The sequence below is a fragment of the Sapajus apella genome, unplaced genomic scaffold, assembly GCF_009761245.1.
Source record: "Sapajus apella isolate SASKATOON/1434 unplaced genomic scaffold, GSC_monkey_1.0 scaffold19, whole genome shotgun sequence".
Lineage (NCBI taxonomy): Eukaryota > Metazoa > Chordata > Mammalia > Primates > Cebidae > Sapajus > Sapajus apella.
Genome location: NW_022436959.1, coordinates 6,175,654 through 6,192,815, shown reverse-complemented (window position 1 = coordinate 6,192,815; position 17,162 = coordinate 6,175,654). Strand labels below are relative to the sequence as shown.

The 17,162-nt window shown below is 37.0% G+C and overlaps 1 long non-coding RNA gene across 1 annotated transcript; it reads left to right on the top strand.

Moving 5' to 3' along the window:
* The first annotated feature begins 220 nt into the window (after positions 1 to 220).
* On the top strand, positions 221 to 13,552 carry LOC116557296. The gene is made up of 3 exons (XR_004271457.1): positions 221 to 284; positions 3,386 to 3,387; positions 13,518 to 13,552. It is a non-coding gene; the product is annotated as an uncharacterized LOC116557296 (long non-coding RNA).
* Positions 13,553 to 17,162: the final 3,610 nt, after the last annotated feature.

Here is a 17,162-nt window from a genome sequence, read left to right as displayed (position 1 = left end):
ATTCAGGTCGGGTTCAATTTCAAGGAAGGCATCATAATCCATGATGAATTAAATAGCAACATTAAAAAACGCATTAAAATATTATCTTGATTACTGATGTTTTTGTGCCCCGCAATTTTTTTTTTATTTATTAAAATTTTTTTTAAAAATCAATTAACTTTTTTTAGAGACAAGGTCTCACAATGTGTGAGCTGGAGTGCAGTGGCTGTTCCTAGGCCCAATTACAGCGCACTATAGCCTCAAAACTCCTGGGGTCAAGAAATCTTCCTACCTCACCCTCCTGAGTAGCTGGAACTACAGGTGCACACCACTATGCCCTGCTTTATTTTTACAGACAAAGAATAATTGTATATATTTATGGGGTATAATGTCATGTTTTGATATATGTATATGTTATTAAATGATTACATCAAGTCGATTAACAAATCCATCATCTCAGGTTTATTTATTGTGCTGCAAATATGTAAAAATACTCTCAGCAATTTTGAGATATACATTTCATTTATGCAATAGATCTCAAAAAGTTTCTGTCTAACGGAAGCTTTGTATCTTTTGTCCAACACCTCCCTTCCCCTAAAGCCTCTGTTAACCACCATTTTATTCTCCGCTTATTTTTTTGGATTCTTCATGCAGTGTTTGTTTCTCTACACCTGGCTTATTTCACTTAGCACCCCCCTCCCCCAGAAATGAAAAAGATATTTTGTCTTATGGCCCTCAGTTTTTGTTCAAGAGAGGATCCAATGGTATATTGTTTAACCAGTCTGAATATAGAATATGCTAAGGAGAATAATGCCCTCCAGCTTCATCCATGCTGTTGAAAATGGCAGAATTTCCTTCTGTATTAAGGACAAATAGTATTCCACTATGTATACTGATATGGTTTGGCTGTGTTCCCACCCAAATCTCATCTTGAATCGTAGCTCCCATAATCCCCATGTGCCATGGGAGGGAAAGGGTGGGAGGTAATTAAATCACAAGGGTGGGTTTTTCCCATGCTGTTTTCATGATAGTAAATAAGTCTCATGAGAGCTGCTGGTTTTCTAAAGGGGAGTTCTGCACACGCTGTCTTCCCTGCCACCACGTAAAACGTGCCTTTTCTCCTCCTTCACCTTTTTCCATGATGACGAGGCCTCCTCAGCCATGTGAACTGTGAGTCCACTAAGCCTCTTTCCTTTATAATTTCCCAGTCTTGGGTATGTCCTTATAGCAGTATGTGAATATATATATATATATATATATATATATATATATATATATGTGTGTGTGTGTGTGTGTGTGTGTGTGTGTGTGTGTATAAACATTTTCTTCATCTACTGATGGATACTGAAAACTGGTAAGTACAAAGATCCATAAGAGACTACTATGAACAATTATATGCCAACAAAATGCATAACCATGTTCACATAAATGTGCACCTGAGGCAAATGCCTCACTCTCCTCTTTTTAGTCCTGACCCTGCCACCATGCAGACTTCATGGGTGTCTAAATGTGAAAACTCTGGGTTGGCATCTCTCTCCCTGTTCTCATGGCCTCCTGCTTAAATGTATTTATTTATTCAGGGGTAAAGCAATTCATTCCACAATAATAAATTCTAGGCTTAATATGTCAGGGAAAAAATACAAGAGTGATTTTGTTCATACTAACGAGTAAATGACTAATATCAATTCTTACCATGAATCATATTTAGAATAAAGATGATGAGCAAAGAATCCAACTAAGTGTGTGTGCCCTGAGGGGAGAAACTGCACAGGAAGGAAAGGCTGGGGACAATTATAAGATGGACACATTTGTGTTACAGTCCAGGTCATGCCCAGATGGTAGAAGTGGTAGATTCAGAGCTCATGAAGGCAATGGCCATTACTTCCATATTTTTCATATAAGCATGCATGAGTTTCTTATTGAGGGAGGAGCCATGGGCACAGCTTTGTGTTTCCGTCATAATATAGCTAATTTTAATGGACAAGAACAAAGAAATTTAGAGTTAATAGTGAACATCTGTCCATGATTAACCCCAATTGCACTTGGAAATCAGAGGTGATCATTTCATTTTGAAATCACAATATTATCTTCCAGTGAAATCGGTTAGCCTCAGTTCTTTGTTGCCAAAAGAAATCCTAGTACTTAGTTTTAGTTCCTAGGTTTTTGGAAAATATTTATTTATAAATATAATGTTCACATATTTAAAATAAATTTTATGATAATTGCCCTTTCCCCAGTAAAAAGTTAAAAAAAATTCATCTCATTGCCCCCATTTTTTTAATCAAGGGAATATCTAAGTGTACATTGTTTAACCAGTCTAAATATAGAATATTTCCAGGGCAAAGTGGACATTTTGGTAATAGAAACTTTATTCTGCAGCCCTTAATATATACATCAATGTACAACGTCACCAAAGTCAGAAAACTTTAACACAGAAATCCAAGCTCAGCCCTACTTCAAGATTGAAACCCATTTAAATTCCAAGAATAAGTAGCTGACAAAGATAATTTTCATAGATTAACATTTTTCACCTGGGTTTTATATTTCTGGAAGAAATATACACTGCATCGGTTATGCATTGATCAAACTTTTATTGTGCCAGCTGTACTTCATAGACCTGAAAAAGTGATTCAAGCAAAACAAAAGAGAACATAAAAGCACAACTATAATGGTTTTAAATCCCAAAGAGGCAATTACAAGTTTGATTCCAGTGATGCAGCTGGACTCCATTGGAAAACTAAACACCTTATCCATATTAAGTAGTTATGAAGGCTAGGGCTCGGGATGTAAATAATAAATTTGCGCTGCAGTCATATTTGTAAAGTACATCCCTTTTAATAAGTGGAAAGAATATGGCAATAAATTTCACATTAATTCATGTGCAAAAGAGAATTTTACAGAGTTCAAATGTGTTAAGACAGGTAAAAAATGTGAGGTGTGCAATAACTAATCATTGTGATGAAACAAATGAAAAAAGATTAGAATAACGTGCACAGGATTGGATTGTAACTCTTTAACCACTCGGAGCTGGGTTCAGCCTAATGCAGCTTTTTGTATGCATGATGTTTCTCTGCCGCTCTTTAGAAGAAAAATGAAAGTAAATGGGGCATTGTGTTGTTTCCCAAATTAATTCACAAAAGCCTAGGACAAGACACTTACAGAACTAATTATTGCCTGGCTTAGAATATCTTTCTCTTCCCAAATTTTTATACATAGGAAAAATAAGAGTCAAGAATTTGTACAGGATTCCATCCAGCATCAAGTAAGCAGAATAGGGCTCTTCCCAGCTCCCCTCCAAGTGTTTCAGATAGGCTCATTAATTCATTAATCTGCCAAAGGTTTAGTGTCTGTTACATATCAGGCACTAGGGATCCAAAGATCAGAAGGCACACCCTGAAACCCCAAGATGTAATGGGTTACTGGGGACAATAGATGGGCACACCGAAAACCCCAGTGGAAAGAAAAAAAAGCATTGCCAAGTACAGAAATTCACTGTTAAGTTACAGACAGAAGGGCTACCTAACTCTTTTTCTTAGGGGAAAGATTTCAGACAAAGACTTAGTACAAGAACGAGACTTGTATATTTTGACTTAATTTTGCTGTTTGTAGCAAAATTACTGGACGTTGCTCAATATTTAGCCCATTTTTTTCTTGATAGGCCATTCATAAAAATTAAGCTAAATTCTTATCAAGAAGAAGACCAAGAGGAGTCTGATAATTATCCCTAGAGTAAAATATAAAACTGGATTACTTTCGCATGCCAAACATAAAGGTATATTTAAACATTAAATGCAAAAGGCAAAAATATAAACATTTAGGAGAAAAAACAGTATAATGTTTTATGAAGCTGGAGTAGGGAAAAATTTTTAATCAATTTTCAAAGAAGTGCAAGACCTGAAGTAAAAGATAGATAATTTTCATAATATTAAGAGTTAAAAAAAAAAAAAAAAAACAACTCTGAGAAGACAATCCACGGCCTGGAAAGATATTTCCAGGTTGTCTAATCAATATAGAATTAGCGCCCAGATATATGTAAATATATGGTATCAACAAATCAGTAAGAAATTTTAATATAGAAAAATAGAATAAAGAAAACTACACTAAAGAGTAAAGAAAAACATAAAGATGCTCAATCTCTTCAACAATCAGGAAAATTCAAATAAGACTACAAATTTCACACGTCAGATTGTCAAAAAGACAGAAAGACTGACAATAGCCACTGGTGGTGAGGATATGGGACAGCAGGAACACTCGCATTCTGTTGCGGGGATTAAATTAGTACAACCACTTTGAGAAACAATATGGCAGAGTCTACTACAGGTGCAGATATGCATACTTTATGACCCAGCAAATTCACTTATTGGTATATACCCCAGAGAAACTCGTATATATGTACACAGAAGACATGTCCAAGAAAGTCATGCTTTGCCTATGAAAGAGGTAAAATATCCATGAATAAACAAACGAGTACATAAATTGTGTTGTATTCATTAATGCCATACTATACAGCAGTGAACGTTAATGAACATGCTAGATATTTAATGAAAGGGGAGATAATGAAAACGAAAAGAGAAAACAAGTGTGCATGTTAAAGAGAAATCGATCCTGGAGCAGCCATGGATTTTTTCAGAATAAATGAAACTCTTGGGACTGAGATGTGGAGTTTGAATGCCCATGCAGAGCAGAGAGTGGATGGCAGCCCATCTAGAGCAGGGAATCAAGACCAGAGCTCCACAAAGAAAGCTTCTAACTTCAGTCTTTTCTGTCTTCATCTAGAAAAGGTTCATTCACTGGCCTGGTGAAGCAGCAAAAAAGTTTGTTCTTAAAGGAAAGAAGGCACTCCCAAAAACTTGAAATTCTAGGCCTATACCACTGCACTAAAGAGTCTCAAGTGAACCAAAAACATGATTAGGAGACCCCATGCTGAGTAATCAACGTAAAAGTTTTTCCAGAGTCAGGACAAAATAATGTCAGTGAGTAATTCAGTTTACTATATGCAAACACTCACTGGGAGATCTCTTGAAGCCTGAACTTTAGAAAGAAGGAAATTGGATCCAGGAAGACCCCAAAGAAGGATGAAGTCATGAGAGAATATAATATAAATTTAAAATGGCTATAAAAGCAAAACTGTAACAATAATAACTAAATGGGATAGGGGCAGAGTGGTTTAAAAGAAGTTGAAACTAAGATATGAGGTCGGAATAACATGGACAACTGGTAATGGGAAAATGGATTTAAGGCATCTGAAGGCCACAGTAGTGTAGAATAAATAGGTATATAGAGGAAATTCAGACTTCATTATGGGCCATAGACTTGCTACCTCTGCCTACAACTTACCAATAATCCCATTTTAAGTTCTTTCACTTGATTCATTTGAATGTACTGCTTTCTCTCATGAGTCATTTTGGTACATACTTGAATACTTACATTAGAAATTAAGAAAGGCTGTAAATAAATGAGCTAATATTTCAATGCAACATGTAAATTGAAGAAAATTGAGAAAATGAACTAATAAAGGAAGAACAAAAATTTATGATACAGGAAATAGGTACGGGAGAGGATCAAAAAAATCAAAACCTACTTCAAAGAAACAAAAAAATACTGGGATCGTTTATGGGAAAGAGAAAATAAACAAATAATATTGGAAACACAGAAGGGTCATGATGACAGTGTAAATTCAATATGTCCTAAGACGGCATTTTGAAAACCTTTATGCTAAATTTTTATAAAAATGTATACAAATTTGAATAAATCGCCAAAGCTGGCTTGAAAATTATTGGAATGTTTTAAGATTTTCAAAGGATTTAAATGCTAATATTCTGAAAAGAATAATCTTAATGAAAATCTGCTCCCCAAAAGCACCACACCCAGTTCTATCAATGTGATGAAGAAAAGAAACAAGCACCCATCATAAAACTCTTCCAGAAGATAAAAGAGGGTAAGCTCCCCACCTGCCTATATAGGCCTGCTCTATCTTTGATGCAATAATTTAAAATTTTTGTAATATAAAATATATCAAAATGTATAAAGCAAAAGTAATAGAAATAAATCAGGGCAAAGTTACATTAACCTTGGCATTAAAAATTAAAAACAATTAACCTTGGCATTAACCTTGGCCTTACAAAAACTTGGCTTTTTTTTTTTTGAGATGGAATCTTTCCCTATCCCCCAGGGGGCGTGCAATGGCTCAGTCTCGGCTCACTACAACCTCCACCTCCAGAGTTCAAGTGATTCTTTTGCCTCAGCCTCCTGAGTAGCTGGGATTACAGGCGCCAGTCACCACGTCCAGCTAATTTTTTGTATCTTTAGTAGAAATGGGTGTTGGCCAGGCTGGTCTGGAACTCATGACCTTCTGATTTGCCCACCTCAGCCCCCCAAAGTGCTGGAATTACGGGCATGAGCCACCATGCCAGGCCAAATTCAGCATATTTATAAATAGAGAGAGCACCCACCATGATGAAATTAGAGAAGGCACCTGTCTGAGGCGTGAGCCTATTGGTACAAAATGGCGTGCCTAGAATACCACACTTCGAGATATGTCCCTTTAAGAATTTTTAGTTTTAGGGGTTTGTGCACTGCACAACTGAGAGCAGAGCCTCATTGTGAGTGAGAACATCATGGAATGGGGGCTGGGAAGTGAAGGGAGTTCAGGGAAGTGGAATTGGTTTGTTTTATAATTTCCCCATGTTCAGCCTGCCAATTTGTTCCTAGAATCTGCACAGCAAGCTGGTTTTCCCTATACATATAAGACAACTATTTGTACATGCTTTGATTGTCATTTTTGATTTCTTACAAACCCAGATACATTCCTACACTTGTCTAGTTGCTTCTGAACGCAGACAGAGTGACTGTTGTCTGCTGTCGTAGAGTCATTTGGGTCACGGAATTAAAATTTACAATCGTTTCCACTACATAAGACAGCGTCAAACAATGTCACCTAATTTCCTATGCCCATGTTTCTTGTAGTTAATTGTCTTGTAAAACGGAAATATTAAAAAAGACATTTCTGATATGACGGTACACTTTTGAAAGTCATATTGTAAGTATACAGGCATTGAGTTAACACAGAGCTTGGAGATTTTTCAGACTGGAAAAATGCCACTTTTTTTTTTAACCTCATACATCTCTTTAGTCTGAGTCTTTTCACTCCTCTTATCTAGTGTGAGTGAGATTGGTCTGTAGGAATCAAACTTACTAAGGGATGCTATAGCTCTAAGGCAGAATAAATTATTTTATCATGTCTGCTTTCTTGAGTACCAGTTTAAAAGGAATACAGTGGCTTTAAACCCAGGCAAGCTACTGCCCTGCAGCCTGTCTCACTCCTCACAGGAGCCTTGTCTCATCTGTGTTACCCTTGGAAGGCGTTCTGGCTAGTCATTAAGAATTTTGTTCTTGGTATACAGAAGACCTGAATATAAATTCTGACTCTGCAATATATTGGCTGACAGATGCTGGGTGAGGCATGCACTTCTCTGAGCCCATTTTCCTTAAGTGTAAAGTGGAGAGAATTTCCATCCCAAACGATTGTTGGTGAAGTAAAGTAACTCCTGTGAAATCTAGTGCTGGCAAACAGTGAGGCCAAAACCAGTAGTCATTACAATTCAAAGACTGACCTGGAGGTCCTCTCAGGAAGAAACTCATGCCAAGAGAGAAAAGTTGTATGAAGTCAGTTTGAGGTCTTGGACCAAGGGAATTCTTTCTACAGCAAGGTGTCCATCATGCAGGCTGTCCTTTAGTCCAAGCCTCTTAACTTCTGCCTAAGTCTCAAGATGAACAAGTCAAAAACAAACAAAAAAAAAACTGGTTTTACCAAGAACTTTTAGATGCTGTGAGCAGGAGCCAGCACTGTGTGGCCGCTCATATATGCAGGTATGGCACAGGGAGATAAAGGACGCTTTCCATACATGGGCCTTGTGATGGGGAGAGTCTTGGACATAGTGATGTGCCATAAGAGACCTGGGGGACAGCATGCTTCAGGAGCTCTGGGCCCTGCCCACAGCAGATGTCACTCAGTGGCTGGAGCAGGAAGAGATGGCATGACAGATATGTGGACAGGTGCATGTGTGTGTATATCTGGTCCTAGAGAAGGACCCATCCCCAGGACCAGTACGGAGGTCTTCAAGATGGTGCTCAAGTTTCCACCTGAGAAATTGGTAAAGGTGGAGCCAGAGAAAAAGGTATTCTTATCCAGGTTGGTCTGGTAGTATGAACCCAGGTTACCTTTTACATCCTGAGTGACACTTCAGAAGCCTCTATCTTCTAGATTTCAAGGTCTTGTTCCTCTTGAGAGAGCTTGACATCTATTTTTTCCCCTCTCTATATTTGTCTTTCTCTCATATATGTCATTCTTAGAATATAAGTAATAACTTATCAGTATTTGGACTTATTTGTTGGATTTTGCCTAACTTTTTTTTTTTACTTTATTTTTATTTTTTTATTTTTTTTAAATTTCAATAGGTTTTTGGGGAACAGGTGGTGCTTGGTTACCTGTATAAGTTCTACAGTGGTGATTTCTGAGATATTGGTGCACCCATCACCTGAGCAGTGTACACTGCACCCAATGTCTAGTCGTTCATCCTTCACCCCCATTCCCACCCTTTCACCTGTGTCCCCAAAGTCCACTGACTCATTCTTATGCATTTCCATCCTCATCTCTTAGCTACCACTTATAAGGGGGAACATACGATGTCTGTTTTTTCATTCCCAAGTTACTTTACTTAGAATTATAATCTCTAACAACTCCATCCAGGTTGCTGTGAATGCCATTATTTTTTTCCTTTTTATGGCTGAGTTATGGTTACAGTACATATGTACGTGTGTGTGTGTGTGTGTGTGTGTGTGTGTGTGTGTGTGTAGTATTTCATGGTGTCATGGTGTGTGTGTGTGTATATATATATATATACACATTATAGTGTGTGTGTGTGCATGTGTGTATATATATATAAGTATTCCATGGTGTGTGTGTATATCTGATCCTAAAAATATATATGTGTGTATATACATGCACACCATGGAATACTATATATATATATATATATATATATATATATATATATATATATTCAACCACAACAAAGATAAATAGATAGGGCTTAATTAGAGGGCATTTTGATGGGAATTGCATTGAATTTGTAGACTGCTTTTGGCAGTATAGTCAGTTTCACAATATTGATTCTACCCATCCATGAGCATGGGATATGTTTCCATTTGTTTGTGTTGTCCTTCAACAGTGTTTTGAAGTTTTCCTTGTAGAGGTCTTTTACCACCTTGGTTAGATATATTCCTAAGAATTTTATTTTATTTTTTACAGCTATTGTAAAAGGGATCAAGTTTTTTATTTGATTTTCAGCTTAGTCACAGTTGGTGTACAGCAGGGCTACTGATTTGTGCACATTGATTTTGTATTCTGAAACTTTACTGAATTCATTTATCAGATCTAGGAGCCTTTTGGATGAATCTTTAGGATTGTCTAGGTATATGATCATATATCATCAGCTAACAGTGAGTGTTTGATTTCCTCTTTACTGATTTGGATGCCTTTTCTTTCTTTCTCTTGCCTGATTGCTCTGGCTAGCACTTCCAGTGCTATGTTAAATAGAAGTGGTCAAAGTGGGTTTCCTTGTCTTGTTGCAGTTCGTGGGGGGATGCTTTCAACTTTTCCCCATTCAGTATAATGTTGGCTGTGGTTTTGTCGTAGATGGCTTTTATTACCTTAACTTATGTCTCTTCTATGCCAATTTTGCTAAATGTTTTGTTTAAAAAAAGGGATGTTGGACTTTGTCAAATGCTTTCTCTGTGTCTACCAAGATGATCATGTGATTTTGGTTTTTAATTGTTTATATGGTGTATCACATTTATTGACTTGCATATGTTAAACCATCTCTGCATCCCTAGTATGAAACCTACTTGATCATGGTAGATTATCTTTCTGATATGCTATTGGATTCAGTTGACTAGTATTTTGTTGAGTATTATTGCATCTATGTTCATCAGGGATATTAGTCTGCAGTTATCTTTTTTGTGATGTCTTTTTCTGGCTTTGGTATTAGGGTGACACTGGCTTCACAGAATGATTTAGGGAGGATTCCTTTTTTCTCTATCTTTTGGAATAGTTTCAATAACATTGGTACCAATTCCTCGAATGTCTGATAGAATGCAACTGTGAATCCATCTGGTCCTAAATATTTTTGTTGGCAATTTTTTTATTACCATTTTAATCTCACTGCTTGTTATTGGTCTGCTCAGAGTTTCTATTTCTTCTTGGTTTAATCTAGGAGGGTAGTTTATTTCCAGGAATTTCCCCATCTTCTCTAGGCTTTCTAGCTTGTATGTGTAAAGGTGTTCATAGCAGTCTTGGATGATCGTTTGTATTTCTGTGGTATCAGTTGTAATATCTCCGATTTTGTTTCTCATTGAGCTTATTTGGATCTTCTCTCTTCCTGGTTGATCTCACTAATAGTCTATCAGTTTTGTTTATCTTTTCAAAGAACCGACTTTTTGTTTCATTTATCTTTTGTAAATTTTGTTTTGTTTCAATTTCATTTAGTTCTGCTCTGATCTTTGTTATTTCTTCTCTTTTGCTACGTTTGGGCTTGATTTGCTTTTGTTTCTCTAGTTCCTTCAGGTGTGACCTTAGATTGTCAATTTGTGCTCTTTCTGGCTTTTTGATGTAGGCATTTCATTTTATGAATTTACCTCTTAGCACTGCTTTTCTTGTATTCCAGAGGTTTTCATAGGTTGTGTCACTATTATTGTTCAGTTCAAAGAGTTTTAAAATTTCCATCTTGTCTTCATTTTTGATCCAATGATCATTCAGGAGAAGGTTATCTAATTTCCATGTATTTGCATGGATCTGAGGGTTCCTTTTTGAGTTGATTTCCAATTTTATTCCACCATTGTCTGTGGCAGTACTTGATATAATTTCAATTTTCTTGAATGTATTGAGGCGTGTTTTGTGGCCTATCATATGATCTATCTTAAAGAATGTTCCATGTGCTGATGAATAGAATGTATATTCTGCAGTTGTTGGGTAGAATGTTCTGTAAATATCTGTTAAGTCCATTTGTTCTAGAGTATAGTTTAAGTCCATTATTTGTTGACTTGTTGTCTTCATGACCTGTCTAGAGCTGTCAGTGGAGTATTGAAAACCTCCACTGTTATTATGTTGCCATCTATCTCACTTCTCAGATCTAGTAGTAATTATTTTATAAATGAGGGAGCTCCAGTGTTAGGTGCATATATATTTAGAATTGTAATATTTTCCTGCTGGACTAGTCGTTTTATTATTATACAGTGTCCCTCTATGTCTTTTTAAACTGTCGTTGCTTTAAAGTCTGTTTTGTCTGATGTAAGAATAGCTAATCCTGCTTGCTTCTGAGGTCCATTTGTAAGGAATATCTTTTACCACCCCTTCACCTTAAGTTTGTGTGAATCCTTAGGTGTTAGGTGAGTCTCTTGAAGGCAGCAGATAGTAGGTGGGAGAATTCTCATCATTTCTCCTGTTTTGTATTTTTTGAGTGGAGCATTTAGGCCATTTACATTCAACATTAGTACTGAGATGTGAGGAAGTAATCTATTCATCATGATGGTTGTTGCTTGAATATCTTGGGTTTTTTTTTTCATTGTGTTATTGTTTTATAGGCTTGTGACATTTATGCTTTAAGGAGGTTCTAAACAAAACAAGGTTTTGTTTCAAGATTTAAAACTCCATTTAGTAGTTCTTATAGTACTGGCTTGGTAGTGGAGAATTCTCTCAGCATATGTTTGTCTGAAAAAGACTGAATCTTTCCTTCATTTATGAAGCTTTATTTTGTTAGATGTAAAATTCTTGGTTAATAATTATTTTGTTCAAGGAGGCTAAATATAAATCCCCAATCCCTTTTAGCTTGTAGGGTTTCTGCTGCAAAATTTCCTGTTAATCTGATAGGTTTTCCTTTACAGGTTACCTGATTCTTTTGCCTCATAGCTGTTAAGATTCTTTCCTTCATCTTGACTGTGGATAACCTGATGACTGGGCGCCTTGGTGGTGATCTTTTTGCAATAAATTTTCCAGGTGTTTTTTGAGCTTTTTGTATTTGGATATCTAGATCCCTAGCAAGGCCAGGGAAGTTTACCTCAATTATTTCCTCAAATTATTTTTCCAAAGTCATAGATTTCTCTTCTTCCTCAGGAAAATCAATTATTCTTAGGTTTGGTTGTTTCACATAGTCCCAAACTTCTTAGAGGCTTTGTTCATGTTTTTGATTTTTTTCTGCTTTGTCTTTGAGCCTTGTTTTCAAGCTCTACGTTTCTTTCTTCTATTGACCCTGGAGGGACTCTCTCTGCTTTTAAGCTTCCAAATATAGAAGAATTTTTAAAACTTGTTATTTGCTCAGAGAAAAAAATGATAAAATTAACAACTTCCAAACAAAAGTTTGAAGAGAAGTTGAAGAAACGTGGAGAGTTTAATCTAAGGAATTTAAGGTTGGGATGAAATGTAGTAACAGGCTTTTCATAGTTAAGGTTACACAGGACAGGAGCCTCTTTGCTCTGAGCCCGTTCTCTCATGCAATGGCTGTAATAGAAGGGAGACTTCAAATGGAATGAACTTACCTCTTCTGGCCTCTTAGAGCTCAGTCCACCCAAAGGCCTCAAGGAGGGAGGCAACTGGTGTGCCTCAGGCTCCCGGAGGCAGTTGGTCATTGGAGATCTTTCTCTTCAACGGGGATCTTACGAAAGATTATAGGATGGCGAGAAGAGAGGTTTTCCTCACCTCCACTGCTAAGGGAGGTTGTTTCCTGACCTTGGCCTAAACGCCAGGCTCTTCTTTTGTGGTCTTCTCTGCTAATATAGGCTTCTGTTTGTTTTGTTCTTATTTTAAAATACAGGAATTTTCCATTTTACTCCTCTGTCTTAAATAACAACAGCTTTGAACACCTCTTCATTGTGTCTGAAATAAAGTTCTGACTCTTGGTTACGGTATTTATAGCTCCTCACATCCTGACCCTGATCTTGTTTAGCCCAAGTTTTTCAACAGATCCACTTGCTACCATCTACACCCTACATGGGCACAGGCATATGGGGATTTTCATGCCTCAGAACCTCATGTTTAAACTCAATCCAAATGCTGTTTCCTCTAAATCTTCCCTGATCCCTCATCAATGTAACAATGGCTCAGCATACATAGTTCTATAATCTAGTTTATGACATGGTTTTATAGTCTTAATTTTTTTGTTTCCTGTATCTATCTCTCCCATAGACTGAGCTCCCTCAGGCCAGATTCTCTATTTCTTTCTTTCTTTCTTTTTTTTTTGAGACGGAGTTTTGCTCTTGTTACCCAGGCTGGAGTGCAATAGCACGATCTCGGCTCCCCGCAACCTCCGCCTCCTGGGTTCAGGCAGTTCTCCTGCCTCAGCCTCCTGAGTAGCTGGGATTACAGGCACGTGCCACCATGCCCAGCTAATTTTTTTGTATTTTTAGTAGAGACGGGGTTTCACCATGTTGACCAGGATGGTCTCGATCTCTTGACCTTGTGATCCACCCGCCTCGGCCTCCCAAAGTGCTGGGATTACAGGCTTGAGCCACCACGCCTGGCCAATTTCTTTCTTTTTACTAACCTCAACATCTAGCACAAGGTCTCGCACAAAGACTTTGCTTAATAAATTCTGATTGAACTGCATATGCCCAGGGAAGACTGTGAGTTAATTGCAAAGGAAAGAATTTGTGACCTCTGCTCCCAGGCAAATGAGTTTGGGAAAAACTCTCAACCTTCCCCCTAGATGGTCTTAATATCAAGACCTCTTTTCTACAGTCTGTGCCTATAACTCCTAAGTCCCAGGCTCTGAAAAGAATTGCCTGGGTGTGAATCTAGACTCCCTGAAGTTGTGTGGCTTCTGGTGATCATTTAACCTTTAAATTTTCCTCAGCTGTGAAACCAAGGACTTCATAGCTGCATCTTAGTTCCGCTGTAAGAATGAAATAAGATAATCCACATAAAAATAACACCTCACATTTGTGGGCTAGGCACTGTTCTAGTGCTTTACATTTTGCCTTCTTTCTGACAACCACAAGAGCTGAGTGCTGTTTTAATCATTTGGCAGATGAGAAAACTGAGGTATAAAGGGGCCAAATATCTTTACAATGTTTGTTCACTTACCTATTAAGTGGCTAAGCTGAATTCTGCTTCTCAAGTCTGCATTCTTAACAACTCTTGACGTTTATTTTGTTTTTTGTTAATATTATTTTTAGCTTGCAAATCACAATTATATATATATTTCTAGGATAAAATGTGATGTTTTCATGTATGTATGCAACATGGAATAATTAAGTTAATTAACATATCCGTCACCTCACTGTGAAAGTTGTCGGAATCAAAATAAATCTCTTGTATTAATAGAGCTGAGGAAAACCAAGATGCACAAATGCCTCATAACAAGAACTATCACAGAAGGCTCAGCAAAAACCACAACTTTGTACAAAGGCTATCGAAACCTTACACAAAAATACACTTCTTCAAGGATGTCTGCCCAGCAACTGCCTGTCCAGCCTCAGACTGGCCACCACCTTTGTCATTGATCCTTGTAGCCAAGGATAATTACCCTAAAACAACTATGTGTTCCTCTCCATTTTTCCCTTAAAAACCTTTGTCTTCCTTTATTTCCCTGAATATACATATAGTTGACTATGGCATGCATATTCCTATTGTAATACCTATTCCTGAATAAATAGCATTTTCTTTTTGAGAGTCTCCCTCTTTGCTTGTTATTTAGGTTGACATCATCTACCCATCATTTTTTGTGGTGAGAACTTTAAAATTTGTTCTCAGCAATTTTGAAATATACAGTATATTGTTATTAATTATGGTCACCCTGCTGTCCAATAGATCTCAAAAATGGATTCGACTTGTCTAAATAAATCTTTGTATCCTATGACATTATATTCTATACTTCTTACATTAAGAGCATCAATTTGAACCATTTAATGTGAACTAGGAATATTATGATTCCACAGCTTTTCTTCACACCAAGGTTTTCTGTCTTCTCAAGGTAGTTTTTGAAATTTTTACAGACACAGAATGTTAAAAATCAATTTATGCATGCAAGGCATTTATGAATGCAGTTGAAAATAGGTCATGCAAATAATTATCAAGGGTCACATATCAGAAAGCAACTGCGAAAATACTACCTTGTGATTATGATGAATTGATAGCTGCTGATGAGGGAAAGATATTTGTTTTTATTTTTCTCTTTTCCTAGCATCAGGCTCTCACTCTGTCATGCAGGCTGGAGTGCAGTGACATGATTATAGCTTACTGCAGCCTTGAATTTCTGGGCTCGACAGATCCTCCTGCCTTAGTCTCCCCAGTAGCTGGGAATACAGGCATGTACCACTATGCCCATCTGATTATTTTTCCATTTTTTGTATAGACAGAGTTTCACTTTGTTGCCCACTTTGTTGAACTCCTTGGCTCAAGGAATTCTCCTGTCGCAGTCACAAAATGTTAGTATTACAGGTTTGAACCACCATGCCTAGCCTATACTTGATTTTGTTTCCTTCCTTCTGGAAAGCTAGGAGTATTTATTTACCTACTTATTTGTTTGTTCGTTTATAGGCAAAATGGGCATTCTCATTTAAATTTGTGATATTCAATTTAGAAGTCAGAAGGGTGATGTCATGTAGTAATCACAGTCTTTTAAAGCAAATTTCTCATTGTCAGACAACCAAATTAACTGGCATAAATGTATGACAAATTGTGAAACAGTTGATTGAACCAATTGCCAAATAGAGGTCTATTCAGATAATAACGCAGTGCTCAACACACTTTAGCACAGATTATATGAAAAGTCTTTATTTAGCAAAAGCAGAGATCAAAACTGTTGTCCTACTTTTATTTTCTCAAGGATAATATGATTGTAATAATACTAATTTGATTGCCTTTGGTGAAAACAATTTCTGGGCTCCATTCACTGGAAAGTACATTAAGTTTTGTCAGTAAATGTGATCATATAGCAGAAAAGGATGGAAGGTTAGAGTGAGTTTTTTTCTTTACTTTCCTTTGTAAAAGACTCCGTATGTTACAAGTGATGGGCACAAGAGTAAAGTGATGTTTGCAAGGTTCTGATTCTTCCAATACCAATACATTGCTTTCTTATTTTTTTGATATTCCTCAAGCCTTATAAGCTCCCATAGTTCCTAGGAAATATACTTCAACAGTGATGCTTTGGGGTCACACTGGTGCTGATGGTGCTTCATTCCCAAAGGGCATGGACAAGCATGAAAGGGAAGGATGGGCAGGGCGGGGCTCAGCGCTGCAGGTTCATGCTGTTGTTTTAACCACCTTGCCCTGCTCTATGAGTTCTTTCCTCACCACGACCCAGATGTCACTCAAGCTAGGCAGCGTCAATAGAAATAATGGTAACATATTTTTCTTCCTTTCCAATGGTTGTTATACCATATTTGCTAGAACTTTCAGAAAACGTTGAACAATCACATGAAAATGAACATTCTTGTCGTGTTCTTGATTTCATGGCATTCACGAAATATATGCCGCCTCTCCACAGCCCTGCACTAATGATAGAAACCAGGACTCAGTCTCAGAACTCTTTCTACAGAGCTTAAATGTTGTTGATGCATCAGTCTCCAACTAGCTCTACCCCCACAGCTACCGCCAGCTGATAGGAATGAGCAAAGACAGTGAAAATCACTGGCCATTTACACTCTAGAGTTTTGCATGTGTGAAAAGTATTCTTCTGATTTTGTTTACTTAGACATTTCTTTCATCATTCTTTTCTTTTTAAAACAAGGATGCATGCTTAGACCATTTTCCAAGATGATTATATGCTTTTTTCATTTGGCTATTATTATCATGAACCAAATCAATTTCATAATGTTGAATCACTCAAATTTCTGGCTGAACTATTCCTTGGCCATGATACGTATACTCATATATTTGTTAATGCTTTATTTAGTCTTTTATATCTATTAATATATCAGCAAGTGATGTTTACCTTCAGTTTTATGAAACTTTATGTTAAAACCATGTGTTAGTATCAAAGTTTTGCTAACTTACTAACAGCACTTGAGGAATTCCATCTCTTGCTCTGCCCTAGAATTTTAAATTGTATAAAATTCATCTATTTCTGACAGTCTGTAGTCTTGCCTGGGAAACCATCTGGGCTGAGTAATTCTTGGAATATATTTTCAAT